We start from the raw sequence: 20,928 nt of genomic DNA, 5'->3' as shown, positions 1-20,928 counted from the left end.
TTGGCTACATAAGCTTTATTTTTGCCAGTAAGGGTACACATTTCTTATCCACTGTTTCCATGTGTGACAAATTTAGAGGTTAAAATCAAGATGCATTGTGGGTAATGGGCATATTGTCAATGGTCAAGATGTCTATGGTTGGATGGTATTGTTAACACTGACTGATACTAAGCTGGTAATCGTTAATGAGGTCCAGGATAAGGTAGATTAACTGGGGGCACAGTGAAAGTGTATCTATACAAAACTTGGGGAAAGTTTTGGTATGGGCTGTATCCAGAAGAGATTTTAACCTCATCCAAATGCACAACATATGCAATTTTTGCATTTGCATGCAGAACCAAAGATGGCAAATCAGAGCAAAGGATCAGTAAATGCTTTGACTAAAGATCTCAGGGTGTGATTTTAAGCTCCATTGCTAGCAAGATCCCTATGCTTTTAGCTACTTTTACTTCATCACAACCCAGATGTTCAATGGGTGAATAGGTACAAAAGCTCAAAAGGTAAAATATACCCCTTGTATGGAAGGAGTGGAACAGGATCACTACAGTAAATTATGAGTTATCTCACCCATACCGTTAGATAAAACTTAGTCCATGTGCAGCTTGAGTGCCATACGCTGATTACTTGGAATGCCTTTACCATCTGGCAGCTCTAATGCAAACATCACCTACCGCAGAAGTGGCTCATCTGCTTAAGTTAGAAAACATGTTCGTGCTAATGTTTTCTAGTCAGAAATGAGTCTCAAAGTATATCAACTTTATAGTACTGGGGCTTGAGCACTGATGAAGACCTCAGCATTGCTGGATTTATGTTTTTGTTGACTTGGAACCGTAACTACATTCAAGGATTTATGTCCAACACAGCATCTGGGTATATAATTTATAGGTCTTATGGCCTTAACAGCACATATCTGACACTCTACTTGGAACCCTACTTATAAATGTTACTTTGCGTGCTGCACGTAGCAACTTTGTCTTCTAGCTTAGATAAGAGATGCGGATGAACCCTGCTCTGGTACAATCTATATTTGAAATCTTATAGGACCATAAACAATAGGGATGCAATGCAATTAATTGTCAATTAGTTATATATTTCATTTTGGCCATCAATGCTTTCTTGTTAATGTTTAATCATCTTTTCATAATGGCATCAACTGTCAGACAATCTATATTAGTAAGATTGACAACTCTAATTTTGACAGGGGGTCAAGATTGTATGTCTAAATCAATCTGGCAACGTTTGACATTACTGATCGCAACTGACCGAGAGCGACCAAAGACTCAGTGATTACTGTTTGACATTAGTGATCACAACTGTCCGAGAGTGACCAAAGACTAAGTAGCTAGTCCAGCTGTGATATTTATGTAGAGAGGTTGGGTCAACAATCACAGCATATCTTCATTTGATATGGCTATATATTTCTTCATCCCTGTCAAAGTTTGTGCAGATCCAGACAAGCAGCAAGATTTATGATGACCTATCCAAGTCCCCTTGATGTATTTCTCGTTGTTGTCACGTATACACTGATATGCCCTGCAAATTATGACTCTTCCATCATTCTGTCTGTTATGATGCCTCATATCATCAGTTAGTCCCAATCTTTGATGGTTTCAAGCCGTCCCCTGGGTGATTATGTCTCTTTGATGTAGCCTCCACCATCTAAGTCTGCGAACTTGAAGTTTCCAAGCAGGACATTATGTGTTTGTGTTAGTTTACATAGTAGGAATATGATTTGCGATTATTTTTGCAAACTCTTTGTACTAGTTTTGTCTATCAAGAGTAACTTGGTACAGTTGCTGTTCAGTTTACGCATCTGCTTCTTAACTAATAAATACTTCATCAGAAGATATTTTAGATTTGGTTGTTATCTTAAAACAAATTTATATATTGTTGCATACTGCTGTTTTCATGTTGGATGTAAAATACAATTTTCTAGTTTTTCTTTATATGTTTGCAGGTTTGTTTTCTATTTATTTTATATCATGGTTGTTGTTGCTGCTATTGATGTTGTTGTTGATGTTGTTGTTATTAGGGAAATATTGTTTATTTAGGTAAGTTGTATAAGAACAAGTTAGTCATTCCCTTGAGAAGTCCATATAATAATACAGAGCTTTTGATACTGGTGTGGGACTGTTTAGACTCATGTGACAAAATCCACTTATCTAAAATATATACCACTTATCACAAATTCATATAACCTTCAATTACATCACATCAAGCAATCACAGCAAAAGTAGGAGGAAAACACTCTGCTTTCAATTATTTACCTTTAAACTTTTAAGAGAATAAATCACTTCCTCTTCGTCTATAACAGCGTGTCACAACTGATCCTGATAATAATATACTGAATGAACCTGGTGTATCTTATAATACTTCTGTCTGGTATTTATGAGACAATGAAATAGTTTATGCTAAAAACACCATGACTTGTTTTCATATCTCTATTACTGATATATTTAATTCTCGGTGCATGCCAGACATTGTATTTGCATACTTTGCAAAAGATCCAACCCTACAGCATCCGGCTACTTAGGAACAACATATGCGTAGTGTAATTGGTTTAATTTTTTTGAGTTGTGCACAGTTTACAGTATCATACCTTGTGGATGCTTGTGGGACACACTCATTGTTTATATCATGTCCCAGAACTATATTGTAAATTATACTTTTTTATATTCCTTTGCAGATTTAGACTCTACAGTAAAAATATATGAAAAAATTTTTTTTTAAAGGGTCCTGGTACTTACGTTCAACTCTGACAACTGCATCACATGAGATCCTTCCCAGCAGATTAGAGGCTTGACACGTATATGTACCAGCATCAACCAAGAATGCTTCCTGGATGATCAGAGTACACGTCTCATCATCCTCATACTCCATGGAGTAATGCTGCCCATCCTCAATCTCCTTGTGGTCCTTGAACCATCTGATGTCCGGTTCCGGCACTCCTGAGATCTTGCAATCCAGTCGCGCGGCGCTGCTCTCGACGATGCGGATGTCGCGTAGGCGTAGGGAGAAGCTGGGTTTGCTGTATTCGGCATATTTGTTCATGTAGTGTTCTGGAAAAAAAGTTTAATTGGTTGAAAAATAATTTTTGTGCAAACTTGATTTATTGCATCAATGTTTAATCTGAGAATATGATATACACGTATGTCACATAGTTTGAAGAAATAATTTAATTTTGAAATCTACAAACATGTGCAGCATGCACTAATAAGCTTGGGAACCCAAGTTTTTTAGTCAGTTAGCGTTCAAAGGGTTTGATTCTTAAAGTTTGTATAAAAAATCAGTGTCTGTTTATTGGCAGTTGACTTTTCTTGATCAGAAGTATGGCATACTGAAGGGAATATTTGCCATGAAATTTATATCATATTTTGTTTTTCTTACGGCTGTAATTTAAAAACACTAATATTTTCAGAAACAGGGACTGTCTAAATTTTTTACTTTAGAAAACTCAAATATAAGTGCAGTAGAATGCATTTAATTCACTGTCATAAGGAAACAAACATTGCTATAAACTTTGAGCCACCTGGAGGACTTTTCCCATGGAACAAGCATATCAATACACCATACTCACCATCCACAGCTAGTTTACATTTGGTAGATGAAGTACCAACGGCATTGCTGACTTCTCACGTAGTATTCACCAGAGTCTGCTTCTGTGGTCTCTTGGATCTCCAAAGTGTATGTGCCACCTTCTTGGTAGAATTTGTATCTCTCCTTCTCGGATGATCTTGTCATCTTTGTACCATACGACTTTGGGCATGGGTGGTACGCTCACTATGGAAAGAAATGTATGGAAAATGAGTGTGTCGTTACAGTAACAATGGTAGTAATTGTTTAAGGTGGTGTTTTTTTTTACGCTGTTATTTTTTTCCAAAATCCATCATACAAAAATCTCACATCTGTCATTGTCAGATGTAAAATAGCCTAAGCCGTAAATCTCAATAAAATTCTTCATCTTGAACACAGTGAAACTATGTGTTCGAATGCCCTGGTGTATTTTTGTAAAAAGCTTGTACCACAGTTTTATAAAAATAATTAAAAATAAAAACCCACATTCTGCATTAGGTTTTCAATTTGGGAAGGGCTTCAAGATAAACTATTAAATTATGATGGCCTAATAATAGGGTTTTAGTAACATCATACCTTGGAATGTGAGTGGCAGAATGAATCCAAGACCACACTCTGTATCTTGTAGTGTCAACAGGAACTGTGGTGCCTGTGATTGTGAGATGAGTCCAGCACGCATGGAGCGCAGGACGACGAGCTCTCTCACCCAATGGAACCCTGCAAGAATTCATACAAGACATTTGATAATAATAGGTCTATGTGAAAATGAAAAGTAAACCTCTCTCAGTATCATTGTTGTAAACCGGACTACTTCCCTTTTAAACCGGACTACTTCCCTTTTCAAGCCATGATTTCTTTAGTAGACAAGGGGCTACTCTGAACAACTCTATTGCTCACCAATTCTTCAATACTTTAAATGTTCCTGCAACATTCAAGGGTCAGGAAAGCTTTCCTGATAAGGACAATGTACTTTCAAAGAGCAGCAGATGTGGGGTAGTCCACTTTAATGCTCTGCATGCTAGCCATACGCTTCAATGGAAAAAGTTCCAAGTTTTGAAATATTTTCTCAAAATATCAAAAGCTATCTTAAGAACTACTGAACCAATACTATACTTGTTTGTACTCATTTTAATGCATTTTTCATGCTGATTCCAAATATTGTCATGAAAATTTACATTTCTGAAATTGTTGAATTTTTTTTTATAATTTGAAACATGTCGTCTGCAGTCGACACCAGCGTAAAGAGAGTTAAACATATGACAATGGAGGACATCAGTCTATCTTGTCTGTAGCCAAGTTAATGCAATTTATCATACTAAAACTAATTCTAAAAAACAATATGGTAAGTTTTGAAAAGATTTATGAATGGATTTTATTCTGATGAAATATCAATTTCATTATTCAAACACTTTATTATCAAATGTACTAGTTTTCTAGTTATCAAACAGTGATATACATGATTTACATACCTTTCTCTCTTGAGACCAAGAGTTCTTCTTTCTCCTCTCTTTCTCAGTTCATCCTCTCCCAGTACTAATCAAGAAATAAGAAAGCACAGATTTGTTTTATTGGGTTTTTTGGTAACTGTATCAGGAAGGGAGCAAACAAATCTGATGTATTTGATTTTTCAATTGTTTCTTGATAACCTTAAAAATCCTGTACATATCACTTGTAATTTTCTTTAGCAACATATGATTCGCCAGGTAGAATTGGAAGAGTTCAGATATATGCAAAAGCCGATAACCACCAACATCTGCTTGATAATAGTACCTTTAAATTGACAGCCTACATTAAAAATTCTAATGTAAATTTTTAAACTATAATCTAAAGTAGCATGTATTTTCTTATTATTTTCTTTTTATTTGACCAGCAATATTTGCCTATACCTCTAATTAAGAAAAATGAGCTATTCCCGCTGAAATCCACGCTACACCTGTGGAAGATTTTGGAAATGCCTTCCACAGGAGGAGGAAGGTTTTCAAATGTAATTGGCAAGAGTTGATCATTTTGAAACCCATACTCCCCCTGTATTATGGTTTTACCTATATCTTCCACAACTGGAATAAGTATTTCAAATGGAAGTTACCCAATTATCTATGCCATTCAAATCTCATACTCCCTCTGTGGAAGACTTTATCAAAATCTTCCACAGGGGTAGTGTGGATATTAAATGGAATAGCCCAATATTAATATGATAACAAACTTACGTTCTATTTCCAGTTCAGCACTAGACTCATCAGATCCATATGAGTTGACAGCTTTGACAGAGTACTTGCCCATGTCATCAATATTGGTATCATTGATAACCAAGGTGTACTTGCGATCATCATACAGCATCTTATATTTGATGCCAATCATTAGCGCTAGTTTGTCTTTGTACCATGTTATCAATGGTTCAGAAAGCGCGGCGACTTCACACTCGAAGCGGCCTGCGTTACCCTCTATGGCGGTTGTGTTCTCTAGTGGGCGGACAAATTTGGGTGCTGCATCACGTACGTCTATTGGAGAAAAAAAGTTGTGATTAAAAGATTGTTAAGTCTGGGATATTCACATAAATGTATATCATAAAATCTACTTATAATGCATGTAAAAGCATCCAGAGTACATTAGCTTGAACCATCACTATGGACCACAATGGCCTCATCCCAATGGCATAGTTTAATGACCTCAATTAAACAATCATAGGGCAAAATTTGACCAGAAGTTGCAGAGTATGAGTTTTTTTACCCAAATTTTCAAAGGTCATTTAATGAATGTGCATGTTGTGGATCCAAGTGCATGGCACATTATATTGGTGGACAAAATGGAGTTAGGATACCCCTACAGAAAACAGTATTGTAATGATAATTTTGTTGTTGTAATATAGCCTTTTGTTTATTTGTTTGCTTTTTATACTTTGATGCCAAGCTAACCCTTCCCCACCAATTAATGTTAACCAAATGACACCTTTTAATATTCATTCCCAAGTATTTATTGGAGAGAACCAAGATTCAGGTCACCATGCCCTTTCAGCATTTCATTTGGAAGTTTCAAACAATATCAAGAGCTTTTCAAACACACTAGGATCCACAACATCTTCATCTATCTGGGCACAATTCTTTAACCCTAATACATTTGTACATTCATTGAATGACTTTAGAAAATATGGGTACAAAAACTCATACTCTGCAACTTGAGGTCAAATTTTGAACTATGAGTGTTAAATTGAGGTTATTGAACTATGTCATTGAGATGAGGCCATTGTGGTCCATAGTGACAACATCACAGGCCGTCTATTACTCTATGTCCTCGTAACTAATTTTTGTGTATGATCTAATGAAATTTTGAATATTTCGGTAAGTACTTTACTGTATTAATACTATTCTCAAAGCAATCAAACTTACCCATGTAGACCTCTCTTTCATCCAGCTTCTGACCACGGTACATCTTGTGGAGTTCACGCAGAGCGCCACCATGAGCCAGTCGGCCAAGGGCGTTGACGGTATCTCCAGCACCCTGTAATAACAAATGAGGGTTATTGTATTAAAAAAATCTTATAAGAATGAATTAAATGCAGGATACCACATCAGAGGGTTGAGCTTTTTATACTATACGGGATCATCTTTTGAGCAACAAGCAACATTATGTTTTCCAGATGGCCAAAATTGGGTCTCTCCTGAGTTATAGTTTAAAGGGCCGTTTTGACCTTCTCAACAACAGGTGCAAGGGAGGTGTTTATATAAAAATAGTCATTTTTTTAAATTGGATAATAACATTTTTACAATCTAATATAAGGAATTTGACAACTTGTAAACATGTTTGAATAAAGAGAAGGAGTTAAAGGTCAAAAAGATTGAATTTTATGATTGTCTCTATGGATATTGGTGACAGAGATTACACCAAATCCATATAAAATAATAATAAATTTAATAATAAATTTTGGATTTATAAAGCGCCTTACTCCAGATCTTAGAGAACGCAAAGCGCTGTAATTTCGCTGCAATGGTGAATCATCACAATCAGATCGCATCAACTAGGTTGCTACCGAACGGAGCACACCTATCCGCATTTAGATTGTAACATCCACCAATTATCTGTGCAGCTCCCCAAATTCCATTGGGTGAAGGAAGTTTTTGATAACTAAACAACTAATCACCGATTTTTGCGATACAGGAGGAAACCGGAGGTCCCGGAGAAAACCTGCGAGAGCGAGCATGGAATCGGGATAAACCAAGTGCACATGAGTCCTTGGGCCGCACCGGGGCTTGAACCCGGGACCTCAGTTGTGCAAAGCGAGGGAATTACCGCTGCGCTAACTCGCCCTCCATATGTCTGTAGCTGGCTGGCCTGGTCACCAAATACAGCCCTTTTTAAAGGGAAGAGGTTCATACAGGAGTGCTTGTCATTTAGTTAAATTTTGAGGAAAGAAACAAACCAATAAAATCAAACTTACTTCTGGTTTTCTTCGTTTCTGGAATCTTCTGAGTCTGGTTGAGTCCAGTTGTCTTGCACGACGTCTTGCCATTGTGTCTGTGTCCATCTGCAATACAAAAAAAACCAAAATAAATGGTCAAGTATAAATTTCACCCTAAGGTCATAGTAATGGGAGAGAACATGGCCCTTTTTGAGCATCATTATTTCTGGATTGTATGTCCAAAGTATATAAAACAATACATTTTTTTACCCCAATTTTTCTGTGACAACTTTAAAAAAATCCGTTCAGAGTAAAAAAAATTCAGTTAGCTTTTCATGAAGAACAGACATGAACCTAGGGAAGGTTCTTTTTTTAATTTGTCTCTTTTTTCAAAATATTGAAAAAAACATGTGAAAGAAGCAATTCTGTCACTCTCAGGCATGCAAACTGGTCTTGAAAAAACAACACTGAAAACTATGTTTTTTTACAATTTTCGGTGAATTTGATTTTAAAAAAAAGGCTGAAAAACACTGAACAGTAACAAAAAAATGCTTAAATGCTAAAACGCTGAAAAATTTCATGCCTGCACTCTATCAAGCTAAAAATTGCACATAATGGTGAATATTTTTGTTTACACTGGGTTTCAGAGAAGAACGGTAGTCCCTTGCTCAGATTGACACAAGCGCCCTGTTAATGAGCGACATACACAGAGCTTTGTGTTCACTTCAAGGGCGCCAATCTGCGCTGACCAACGATTTGACGCACAATTGACCAATCAGATTATCGATCTGTTGCTATGATTGTCAGACGATTGATTCATCCAATCAGAACCCCACTTCCGTATTTACTTTCTGCACGCTCTCAAAATGTAAACAAGTGCCGTTCTTCTTTGACAAAATTTTAAATTTTATGTTTGAAGATGTTCCCTTTCCCCATGTTTACAGCAATAATATTGACCACTACTTACCTGCAACCATGGATGAGCTAATGCTTCTTGTATGGTCATACGGTTGCTGTAATAGACAAGAAAATAGCAAAAGAGAAAATATAATTCAAAGAAAATATACAAAACTGATATAATGAAATATAACACAACTTGCATACTTTTACTTATATATATATATCACATCATTTATTGAGCGCTATATCAAAAATTACCACAGCGCTGTACAATAGCAAATAACATGGTTAAAAACACAATAATATAAAATTATACAGCAAAAATAAATATCACTTACATGTACAACAAAAATTATTAAAAAGCAACACGATAAATCATCAATACTATAGACCCTATTAACATGATTAAAATACAAGAAGTACAATTTTAAAACCCCAAAGCAAATATAATGATAAAATAAATGTAGGCAAATACCAAGGATGCATATAAGGAACAAAACATTATTGAGATGGAAAAAGGTGAGTTTTTAACAATTTCTTGAAAATATTGACTGAGGGTGAAAGGCGGATATGGAGGGGGAGCAAGTTCCAAAGGCGGGGGCAGCAACATTGAAGGCGTGGTCCCCTATTGACAGTCGAGTACGAGAAACTTGAAGTTGAAAATTACTACTGGAGCGCAAATTTTCCCTGCTTGGTTTGTACTGAATGAGTAATGAGGACAGGTAACCAGGTGTGAGATTGTTGATACCTTTGAAGGTCAAAAGCAGCACTTTGAAGATAACCCTCTCATTAACAGGCAACCAATGTAATTCTCTCCGCAGGGGTGCTGAGGACTGAAGTCTATTGCATCTAAAAATGACTCGAGCTGCTCTGTTTTGCAGTACTTGCAGCTTTTTTCTGTCCTTAGCTGAAATTCCAAACAACAGCGAGTTCGCATAATCCAGGCGGGATAGGATAAGCGAACGAACCAGGTGGTGGCAGCTTTCAACCGTGATATATCTCCTGATTCTATAGATGTTCCTCAAATGAAAGTTAACCGTTTTAACAACAGATTTCACATGGTCCTTCATTGACATAGTTTGGTCAAATACTACACCCAAATACTTCAAAATGCAATCGCTCTTTCAATTAAACAAGAAATGTCTTTAAAAAGACAATGTCATGGATGAAGATCATTTTTCATAATTTTGCATTGCAAGTACTTGGAATGCTAGTAAATTTGAATGTTTGGCACAACTAACCGGGTGCGAAATATTGGCATTTATTAGTAAATACCACCAGAATTGCTGAAATGGGAACCATTGTTATACCACTACCAGAGACACAAACATAAGTCCCATATGTGGTGTGATCAAGCAAAATCAGTCTGAAGTCGGTCATATACAATTTTCAGTTTCTTATTTGATTGTAACAAGCATTTGCAAAGCTACATTTTGCAGAAAACCCCATTGAAATTGGACAACCAATTCAAAAGATATGAGAAGTTAAAGAATTTCCAAAACAAACAAAAGGAAATATTTGAATTGTTTGGCTATATCTTAAAATCAATATTTCCGACTTCCGACTGATTTTGCTCGATCACATCACACATTTGAGGGACATCCCTGTATGGTGATTTGTACTTAGTAACCATACCCCTGGGGATCAAACTTACTCTTTGTCCTTAATGAGGATCTTCTCAATCCAATCAAGACCTTCATCAGAGATGTCAGCGAAAGCTTCTTCATCAAAGTCCCATTCGCCAACAGAAACCATCTTGAGAGTCTCCTGGTCCGTCTCACCCATGAATGGAGAAATACCACTCAACCTGCACAAAATCAAACATTGTTATATCAATGAAATTTGTGTCGTTTACATACTTCTGAGCAAATTGGGTTATTTCATTTAAAATCCATACTACCCCTGTGGAAGATTTTGGAAATATCTTCCACAGGGGGAGTGTAAATTTCAAATGGAATTAGTATATTAACCAACTCTAATTGAAACTCATCCTCCCTCTATAGAAGAGTAAGGTTGCATCTTTCTCAGAGGGTGTATGAAATTCAAATGAAGCAGCCAAATATGTTCATGCCATTTGAAATTCATATTCCTCCTGTCAGAGATATTTTCAAAATCTTCCACAGGGGTAGTGTGGATTTTAAACGGAATTGTCCATTTTGCAATAATTCTACATCTGATCAGATCTTAAATCTAGACCTAACTCTTAAACCTAAGCCCTGGTCATGAAACAAGTATAATACTATAACAATAGTGTACTACAACAACAATGTCTAGTTCATTGCTTGCTTCAAACATTTCAAACTTTTTATTTTTTGTTTGACTAGTCATGAAAAGTTGATTGATCCATAATTGTTTTTTAATGTCAAGCATATCTAGTCTTTAACAGCTGAAATCTAGGAGATAACGCTGACGAAACTTCGGCCAGGCATAAGTGACCTGGTGAAGGGAGTCGCATAGATAGCTGGTCGGGGCATTTTTACAGGACAGGTAAGTGTAGCCAACAATCGGGCATTACCATGATCGGAACTGACACTTCTCTAAATATTCTACCCAGGTGTTGCCCTCTAACTACTAATGGTCCAAATATTGTTATTTATATTATTATGTTATTTTGAAGGGATTGAAATTTTGTGTAACTGAGCTGAAATTCACTCAGAAATCTCTTATGAAACCCAAAATAAGAATAAAAGACCCCAGACTGGAATTTACTTTTAAACACTTCAACAATTTCTGTTCACTTACATTACATAGGCGATGATACCAAGTGACCACATATCTGTAGGTTGACCTATAGGTTCAAAGTTCACGACCTCTGGTGCTACAAACTCTGGAGTACCAAACATGATTCTGACTAGTTCATTAGGTGCTAGCTCTCTGGCAAGGCCAAAGTCAATGACCTTGATGTCGTTGCCTGTGCGAGTCTTCAGCATCACATTCTCAGGCTGGCAATGAAATGAAAGAGATACAATCTTTAGGCTCAAAAATACCAAGTATTTAAAACACAGGTAATAGCATGATAAAAAATTCAACATTTCATTTACATGAATTTATTATGGATGTGGGCCCCAAAATGAACCCTTGGGGTACATCACCTCATGCAAAATTAAAAAATACCAAGTATTTAAAACACATGTAATAAAATGATAAAATGAAATGCATTCAACATTTCATTAACATGAATTTATTGTGGATGTGGACCCCAAATGAACCCTTGGGGTACACCACCTCATGCAAACTTTAAAAATACCAAGTATTTAAAACACAGGGAATAAAATGATAAAATGAAATGCATTCAACATTTCATTAACATGAATTTATTATGGATGTGGGCCCCAAATGAACCCTTGGGGTATACCACCTCATGCAAACTTTAAAAATACCAAGTATTTAAAACACAGGTAATAAAATGATAAAATGAAATGCATACAACATTTCATTTACATGAATTTATTATGGATGTGGGCTCCAAATGAACCCTTGAGGTACACCACCTCATGCAAACTTTAAAAATACTAAGTATTTAAAACACAGGTAATAAAATGATAAAATGAAATGCTTTCAACATTTCATTTACATGAATTTATTATGGATGTGGGCCCCAAATGAACCCTTGAGGTACACCACTTCATGCAACAAGTGTTGTAGTTGAACATTTGACATAAAAGAACACAAACAGGCATTGGACAAACAAACATGCAAACAGATAAGACAGACAAATGACAAAGAATTTTCAACTGCAAGACTTATTTGCATGAGGTGGTGTACCTCAAGGGTTCATTTGGGGTCCATATCCATAATAAATGACAAATGACAAAGAGATGAACAGATATACAAGCATTGGACAAACATACATGCAAGCAGATAAGACAGACAAATGACAAAGACTGTTCAAATACAAGACTTATTTGCATGAGGTGGTGTACCTCAAGGGTTCATTTGGGGCCCACATCCATAATAAATGACAAATGACAAAAAGATGAACAGATAGACAATATACCTTCAAGTCCAGATGTAGAATATGTTTCTCATGCATATGTTGTATGCCTTCACATATTTGTCTCATGTAGTCAATGACCTCAGGCTCTGTCAAGATGTGGTTCTCATCTACTAAACGGTCAAACAGCTCACCTCCAGACAAGCTACAAGAAAGAAAGAGAACAATCTCATTAAGTCACTTCAAAGTTACCACACTCGATGAAATACAATTGTTCATAATTTGGGCCCTTGGAATTCTTGTTCTGTTTGCAATGCAACATATATTTTACAAACCCATCTGAATATTCTTTTAGATCTAATTAAATATTTCTTTTAAAGTTAATCTCTCTTGGTTAATTACAGTACTCTATGCCAAGCCTACAAGGCATCTATCCTTTGGTTCTCCTCAATTTTGCTTTTTTGTGGTAGTGCTGCAAGCATGCCAACAAACATTAGGAGAAAAATATGAGCTTTCACCTAACACCAAATTCTGCATTTGGATAGGGTGAATTAGAGGAGATGAGGCTGTCAATTGGATCACCCAACTTTCACTTTAACCCCCTGGACATTACTGGTCATCTAACAGCATTTCTGATTGGTTGATAACTTGAAATGCTCATTTCAATTGCCAATTATAACAAGGCTTTAAACTATTTATGGTCAAACTTGCATTTGCTGATGATTTTATTAATACCCTCCTTGATTGGTCCAAAATTAGACACAATATTCATTTTGGCCAATCGGCAGGTAGTTCTCATGGGGTTAAGTCACTTACAATTCAATGACCATCTGGATTTCATCTTCAGTTTCAAACACTTCGTGGATTTGCAGCAGACGCAGATGATGTAGTTTCTTCATGATATCAACCTCCCTCTGGACAAGTTCTCGTTCACGTCCCTTGCAGCGGATGAATTTGGCAGCCCAGGTCTTGCCTGTTGCCTTCTCTACTGCACGGTTTACAACACCATATGATCCTCTGAAAATAGGGATAGAATTTGGAAGTAAATACAGAGTTGACATTTCATTACTCCTAAGATGTTTCAAGAACTGGGGTTCAATTCTTTTAAGATGTCCTACATGCAACTTTCTGAATACGGAGAATGTCCTCCTGATATCAAATCATTTTGATTTTTTGAAATTCGCGATATAATACACATTTTATGGCAAATTCAGAATGCAATTCGATATGTCTGGTGTACTCTCAGCTCCCACAAAAAATACTGTGCAAACGTTAATATCCCATTCCTTAAAGGTACTTATTTGCAACCAGTAATTAGTTTTAGTAATATCACTGGGTAATGGTTGGATTGAAAAAGATGCCAGAGTCAGAGTACAAATGCTCAATCCAGTTGTATATTATTTACAGATGTATATGAAAAGTATTATTATGTTTCTTCACTCTAACTGTTTATGTTGAATGATTCATGAAAAGAAACTGTATACAAGTAGAATGCTCCAAATATTATACTCAAAAGTACAATTTGGTCCCAATGTTAAAATGTTTCCTAGTGTTAAATTTATACTGTGAATTCTTAGCTTATGTTTCACCCACCTTCCAAGTTCCTCATAGATGTTGTAGTAGTCATAGATAGAGCCGGGACGTTTCATGAAGTCATATCGTGATGGGATGTGGGACTTGTCTACCAGAGAGTCATAGTAGCGACGTTTGCCCTCAAAGTCTTCAAACTCTGGACGCTCTGATTCACGTGCTGTACAGAATTGAATTTAAAAACATGGAAAACAAATGAAATAAATGCTTGAAAACAATGTTTTTGTAATACAGTTAATGAAAGTACAGTTTACCACCTACAAAAGAAATCAGTAATATTGAGATATTCCCTTTGAAAACTACACCCCCTCTGGAGGAAGATTATGGAATCCCAACCAAAGTTAAAATGACTCCAGATGCAATTTTCATCCATAAAAATTGTGTGGAAGATTTTGGAATTCCATACAAAATTGTCTAATTTGAGGTCAAATTGTGCAAAAATCAACTGGATTTTATAAATTTAACCAAAAAAAAGCAAAACTTTGCAGTTGGATTGAGTGCAAGGAGCAAATGTATTAAGATGGCAGCTTCCACAGGGGGTGTGAGGGTTTTTAATGGAATGCCACATTTTGGTTTTTGTTAATCCTATTATTTAGATAGGATTCAACATGTGATCAACAAAATTATTGACATATTTAAAGCAGGCTCATCCAATAGGATAGGGTGTTTAACCTGGTAAGATTATATTAACATTTTATATCATTACAGTTAGCATTCAGTTGCAGAAGATTGCAAAATTTTCCCACCCACCACTCCCAAATTGTAATCTTTTCCCACCAACCACTCCCAAATTATTTTAATGCTAGGTTTGCAAAGCTTTTTAGCTTAACTTACTAGATAAGGTAAAAAATCAAAATAATACAAGCCCAAAATGAAGAGAAAACTTACGTTTAGTTGCAATGATCTTAGATGCTGTGCATGGCTCACTAGCGCCATACAAGTTGATTGCAACCACACGGAATTGGTACTTTGTATTAGGCTCCAGGCCTGTGACTGTGTGGAAGGTGTTGCGTGTTGAGATGCATCGGCCCCAGAATTGGCTCTTGTCAGCCTTCTTCTCAATCACATAAGTACTGATAGTGGCGCCACCGTCATATTCTGGTGGCTGCCATGAAAGACGAACGGTATCTGTAGTTACTTCTTGGCTCTCCAAGTTGCGAGGTGCATCAGGTTGTCCTAGAAGATAAAACATCATTTTTATGTCAGCAAAATGTCAGTTTGAATATTCTGTGATTGAAATTTAATTACTTATTCTTGATGGGTATAAATCTTTTGAGTGAGAAGGAAGCAATATTTGCTTTAACTCTATAACCTAGTTTTTCAAATGTTGTGTCATACTACTCTCATGGCAGGTAGGAACGTGTCACGAGACAGTGATAATCCGCAATGATAACCATTATGGAGGCATAGTTTGAAGAGTAAATTAAATGCATTTCTTCTAACAATTTAGCAGTAAAGTTAGCTCAATCGATAAGGCGTTCGACTATGGTGCAAGAGGTTGCGGGTTCAAACCCTGGCTGTGCCTAGTATGCTCTCGTGGAAAAATTGAGTTAGCTTGAAATTCCCATGGACAAGGAACTTACTGCTAATTTGTCTTGTTGCAACCCGTACGGAAGTCGGGGAGCTGATCCTGGTTGTGAAGGTTATTTGTGGAATATCTAGGGTGTGCGCTCTTGAAGCAACAAAGTCCCTGAATTGTTGTTTAATGGTTTATGGAATGTTGTGGGACCATAGTGGTCAGCGAAAACCTGTAAGTGTGCTAAGGCTTGTGGATCAACGTCTAGGCGTTGTGCCTGTGTGTAGCGCACTATAAATCACTGGGCCTTTTTTTTAACAAGTCCTAAAAGCACTTTAGACTTACCACCTTTGCAGTGTTACACTGAAGAATTTTTTTACCAGTTATATGTAGCCAATTAGATACACTTTAAATATAAAAATTGGAAACTCTATGGCAATCCTTGTAATTACATCAAATTGCTTTCTAGTGACAATAGTAATAAAACCCAAGCAAAGTACAAAAGACCATATGGGGATGTGCTGCAAATGTGGGTTGCATTTTCGGCCATTTTGGTATATCAATTTGTTTGACCAAATGCTTCACTAAAATTTGCCAAAAATTTGGGTAAACTTGTACAAACTCTGGTAAGTTGTGTTAAATTTGGTTGAAAATTTGGACTTTTGGTATAGCACTGGGTCCAAATTTCTTGGAAAATTGGTACAGTGATGGATCCACTTTCAAGTTCTCAGTGGCACTTCCCAACCCACACCAAACTTGAGTTACCCCCCCAAATAAAACCTACAGGTGTCTGCCATCTCTCTTTGAACTTACTTAGTAATCTGATTTCAATAGTAGCTGTATCATGACCCAAGCTGTTTGTCGCAACCATGGTGAATTTTCCAGAATCGACTTTAGCGACCTTATGAATGCTGAGTACGCTATCTCTTTCAGTGGTCTTGATCTCGTACTTCATTCCCAAGATGTCTTTGATGTCAGTGCCATTATGATCCCAGGTAATGGTTGGTTTTGGTGTGCCGACGTATCCAAGGCGGAGCTTGAGGTTTTCTCCTGGTAAGCAGGTCAAAGTTTGGCGGAGATGGAATGGCACATTGATCTTTGGTGCAACTGAAATAGGAAAGTTGATTAAAAAATAGTTACATCCCATGGTTATGTTTAACGTACATTAACATTTTGTATTTTCTTTTTGCGAACTTTATTGCATAAAAGATAGCATACAATAAAATTTTCAAACTGTAAACTGAACTATTCAGATGAATCTCTTCAAGAAACGAATCAAGTAACACCCTTCTGCAAGAACATGTTAAGATAATATACTGCTACAAGTACTAATATACTACTATCAGTTAATATAATACACTACTACAAAAACATTGATAAATTGTGATTTGCATTCTTTCTTTTCTTTCTCATGGTGCTGACCATAAGCGTCATTTACTTGAGGTATAAACACTTCAAACTTTTTGGCTTTGCTAAATGTAGAATTTTCCTCAAGAGTAATGAATTCCACAATATTGTTGGAGGAATCACCCACACTGAAATTTCATCACTTTCATAGAATCATTTACAATGTATCATAACTAATTTCAAACATTTTTCTCATAATATGAGTAACTTATAATGGGCTATTCCAGAAATTAAAGGCACCCCCCTAAAGAAGACATGGGATTCCCACAATTTTTCAACATTTTTTGCTCTGGAAATTCCAAAAAAAAATTGGTCATTATTTTCACAACCCTAAAGAAGACATGGTAATTCCCAAGAAAAAGACGCCTTTTTATTTTGGGAATTCCCAAACATTTTGGCAAAAATTTGCTTGTCTTCTTTAGGGACACTGGGAATTCCCAATTTTTTAATCCAAAATGGGAATTCACATTTTTTGGATAAAATTTTGGTCTGGGAATTCCCACAAATTTATGGAACAAACTTACATGTCTTCTTTAGGGGGGTACCATTAATTTCTGGAATAGTCCAATGCATGTTATGAAACTAGCTTACCTTGAATCTCTAGAGAAGCCCGAGCACTCTTGGTGCCTCCTTTGTTGACAACCTTGACGACAATATCTCCGCAATCCTCCTCGAACACCTCATGAATAACCAACGTATGGATGTTGCCAATGTTGGTCATCTTGAACTTACGGCCCTCCAAGATCTCGCGGCCGTTGCGGTACCATGTGATTTTGGGTATAGGATAGCCTGCAACTTCACAATCCATTGCAGTGGTTTTGCCTTCCACAACTTGGATGCTTTCTGGCTCACGTACAAAGGATGCTGGGACATTGCCTGAAATAAGAGAAATAACAAGGTAAGTCACTATTAGATGCAAACAGGTGTAATTGAGTGCAAAATTGAACCCTGTAGTTTGATCTGCTCGTAATAGGCGGGAAATGTTAGGCTTTTACCACTACACCGAAAAGTAGACCCACGTTAAGAGTGCTATTAGTTGATGTGTTTGGTCTATATTTTGTGTGTTAAACAAAGTAGACAAATTATAGGACTTGAATTAATAATTTGTGATGTTTCTGGCAAGATGACACAAGAACAATCTCAAAATAAAATATTTTTATATAAATCCGCTATGTTATAAGGCCAGACGATTACAAGCTGATCAAAGTATAGGGGTCATTCTGTATCTACCAAAAAAACGTTGACAACGTAAAGAAAGCAGCAAGTTTAAAAAGCCCCACCTCGGCTCACTTTTTGAAACTTGGTCCCATTTGTAAAACGTACTGATTTCCTGGAACTGATTTAAACTTTATCATAATATTATCAACTTCAAACATTTCCATATGTGTTATGAGTCTTTAATGTGCCGATGCGATATTAATTTGTAAGATCAGAAACGTTATAATCTTGCTCTTGCATGGTAAGCCAACATCCTATATATGTTTTGTTTTATAATATTAATTTCATGATTAATGATCGAATTAAATAAATAACAAATAGGCATATAATGCCAGTCATGCTATTATTAAAACGTTGGAAGCGCTGTATTTGATGTTCAAAATGGGACCAAGTTTCAAAAAGTGAGCCGAGGTGGGGCTTTTTAAACTTGCTGCTTTCTTTACGTTGTCAACGTTTTTTGGTAGATTTCCTTTCTTTTTCTGAATAAAGCCGAGTAGCTCCAATCTTGGTAAGTCTTCCGTTTACGCAGTACTACATAAGACGAATAAAACTACAAATAGATGTTTGAATAATATTATCCTTGATTTATGACAATAAAAATACAGTATATGTAGCTAAACCTATAAAATGTACGTGGTTCTTTGTAGCCCTGAGGCAATCTAGTTGGATATCCAAATTTCGCCGCTTGTGGTTCTTTGTAGCCCTGCAGGCAATCTAGTTGGATATCTCTATTGAGCGGCGGTTGTTGGCGGTCTTTCGCGGTTTGTGGTATTCCTTTATTCTTCAAGCCCTGTCCTCTATCGGGGCTAATTTATTGTTTAAGCTTGTTGGATATCCATATTTCGCGATGTGTGGTTCTTTGTAGCCCTGCGGGGCAATCTAGTTGGATATTTATATTGAGTGGCAGTTGTTGGCGGTTTTTCGCGGTTTGTGGGTTTAATTTGTAGGATATCCATATTTCAAGATTTGTGGTTCCTGAGTCCTACGGGGCAATCTAGCTGGATATCCAAATTTCGCGGTTTGTGGTTCTTTGTAGCCCTGCTGGGCAATCTAGTTGGATATCCCTATTGAGCGGCGGTTGTCGGCGGTCTTTTGAGATTTGTGGTTTTAATTTTCCCTTTTTTAAAGTTTCGGCCGCCCTCCTCTACATCCCGAGGATGCTTTTCAATAATTATACAGTGTCAAAAATTACTATTACTTGGTATGATAATTTATCTTACCATTTTGACTTATATTGTTTGTTAAGGTAACTTTCGCGGTTCGTTGTTATAATTTCCCTAATCCTTCAAGCCTTGCCCTCTATCGAGGGCTAATTTATAGTTAAAACTTGTTGGACATCCATATTTCATGTGTGTGGTTCTTTATAGCCCTCTTGGGCAATCTAGTTGGATATCCAAATTTCGCGGTTTGTGGTTCTTTGTAGCCCTGTGGGGCAATCTAGTTGGATATTTCTATTGAGCGGCAGTTGTTGGCGGTTTTTCGCGGTTTGTGGTTTTAATTTGTAGGATGTCCATATTTCAAGATTTGTGGTTCCCGAGTCCTGCGGGGCATTCTAGCTGGATATCCAAATTTCGCAGTTTGTGGTTCTTTGTAGCCCTCTGCGGGCAATCTTGTTGGATATCCATATTTCGCGGTTTGTGGTTCTTTGTAGCCCTGCGGGGCAATCTAGTTGGATATCCCTATTGAGCGGCGGTTGTCGGTGGTCTTTTGAGATTTAATTTTCCCTTTAATTTCGGGACGCCCTCCTCTACATCCCGAGGATGCTTTTCAATAATTTAAATTATACGGTGTCAAAAATGACTATTACTTGGTATGATTTATCTTACCATGTTGACTTATTATTTGTTTTTTAAGTCAACTGGACGTGACAAAATATCCTGCTATGTTGACATTAATTTGTTGCTAAATTGACTTGGCATAATAATTTATTTCGCGAAGACGACATCCATTTTTGGTATGTCGACTTAGCATGATAATATATCTTGCCATGTTGACTTGTTTGTTCAGTTGTCTTGGCGAGATATTTTATATCGTCATGTTGACATAATGCTGATAATAAGTCGACATGGCAAGATAATTATCTTGTCAAGTTGTGTCACATAGACGCTTCCATACTATGCTTGATAAATGTTATTTGGATTTTTTTTCCTGCTGGCCTTCCATACTAGCGAACAATTTTCCACACCTACAGAGTGTTTGTAATCAACCTTACGGGACGGTATGACAATTGTCATGTTCTACGATAGCTGAAGATGACAGAGAGTCAGGTCTCTAAATCGATTCAACAACCATTCATACATATCACAATCATGTTTTATTGTCCTATTATCATGCGAATTTGTCCGTGGTAGGACAAACTATATTTAAATGAGAATAACAATGAGTAACGTCGTATAC

At 36.6% G+C, this 20,928-nt stretch overlaps 1 pseudogene; it reads right to left on the bottom strand.

Annotated features, from left to right (window-relative positions):
- Positions 1–20,928, bottom strand: part of LOC140167517 (twitchin-like) — a 118,454-nt pseudogene that overhangs the window by 41,682 nt on the left and 55,844 nt on the right.

Source organism: Amphiura filiformis, chromosome 13 (genome assembly GCF_039555335.1).
Source record: "Amphiura filiformis chromosome 13, Afil_fr2py, whole genome shotgun sequence".
In the NCBI taxonomy this organism is placed as follows: domain Eukaryota; kingdom Metazoa; phylum Echinodermata; class Ophiuroidea; order Amphilepidida; family Amphiuridae; genus Amphiura; species Amphiura filiformis.
The sequence above is the reverse complement of the archived record's forward strand: the minus strand, read 5'-3'. Positions and strand labels throughout refer to the sequence as shown.